This window comes from Arachis ipaensis, chromosome B05 (assembly GCF_000816755.2).
Source record: "Arachis ipaensis cultivar K30076 chromosome B05, Araip1.1, whole genome shotgun sequence".
NCBI lineage: Eukaryota > Viridiplantae > Streptophyta > Magnoliopsida > Fabales > Fabaceae > Arachis > Arachis ipaensis.
The window spans coordinates 122,930,423-122,931,419 of record NC_029789.2 but is presented as its reverse complement, the minus strand read 5'-3'; positions in this window follow the sequence as shown (position 1 = coordinate 122,931,419).

The following is a 997-nucleotide window of genomic DNA, read 5'->3' as shown; positions in this document are numbered from 1 at the left end:
TCATACAAATTTTTTTTTAAATAGTTCTTTACTATATATAATGGAGATTTAAAAAAAAGTTGGTGTATAAAATTTCTTCCGGGAAATACCCTTCCCATATATTTATAGAAAAAAACTTGTGTTATTACTAACATAACATTTAAGCCTAACACCTCATAATTAAAATGTAAGTTACTTAACATCTTGATTTTTTTGTTGACTAAACAAATAAAAAAAAAAACAAAGAAACAACTCCTCTAACAAGTTGAGGGAGATCACTATAGAGAATAGGGAGGATGTCATCTCAAGGTTTCATTCATTCAGCATTATTCACCATGCAACGTAACGAATGGCATGTTTTCCAATCGCATCACTTACTCTGTTAATTGTTCTCTGCACAAGCTTAATACCTGCTGACGTGTACCCTATAAATTTAGCGATAAGATCAACAATCAAAACTCACCAAATAATCCAGAAACAATAAACACGGAGGAACTCAACCACAATTTGATTAGAATTACAAACAAATATCATCCTCAATCTGTTATTAATAACGGCACCCATCTTTTAACCAAAATATCATAACAAACAAAGGAAGTTAAACACTTCACTCATCTATATAAACAAACTAGATAGCTCAGTGGAAGGCAGATTACAAATACATTTTATTTTCTTATTCGTATTACTCTTTTAATATCTTGTGCTGACTTAAACGTCGGAGTGCTTTTTGCAGGTGTTCTCGCCGCCGTGTTTCGCAATACCGAGATTTTCTACCATTTTCCCTAGACGACGTATAGCTCTCTTCAAAGTCGAGCAGTCGTGAAAGGAGTCTTTATACCTCGGTTGAACTCGAACGGAACATTTGGCGCCCACCGTAAGTCCGGAATTCATCTACCCCCACTATTTTCTTTACCTAGCTCTTTACTCTCTTCTTTTACAGGATCTCCGATCCTCAAGTATGGCTGATAATGGAGTCCATCAACCCACGCAAGCAGAGCTCCTAGCTCAGATTATTGAA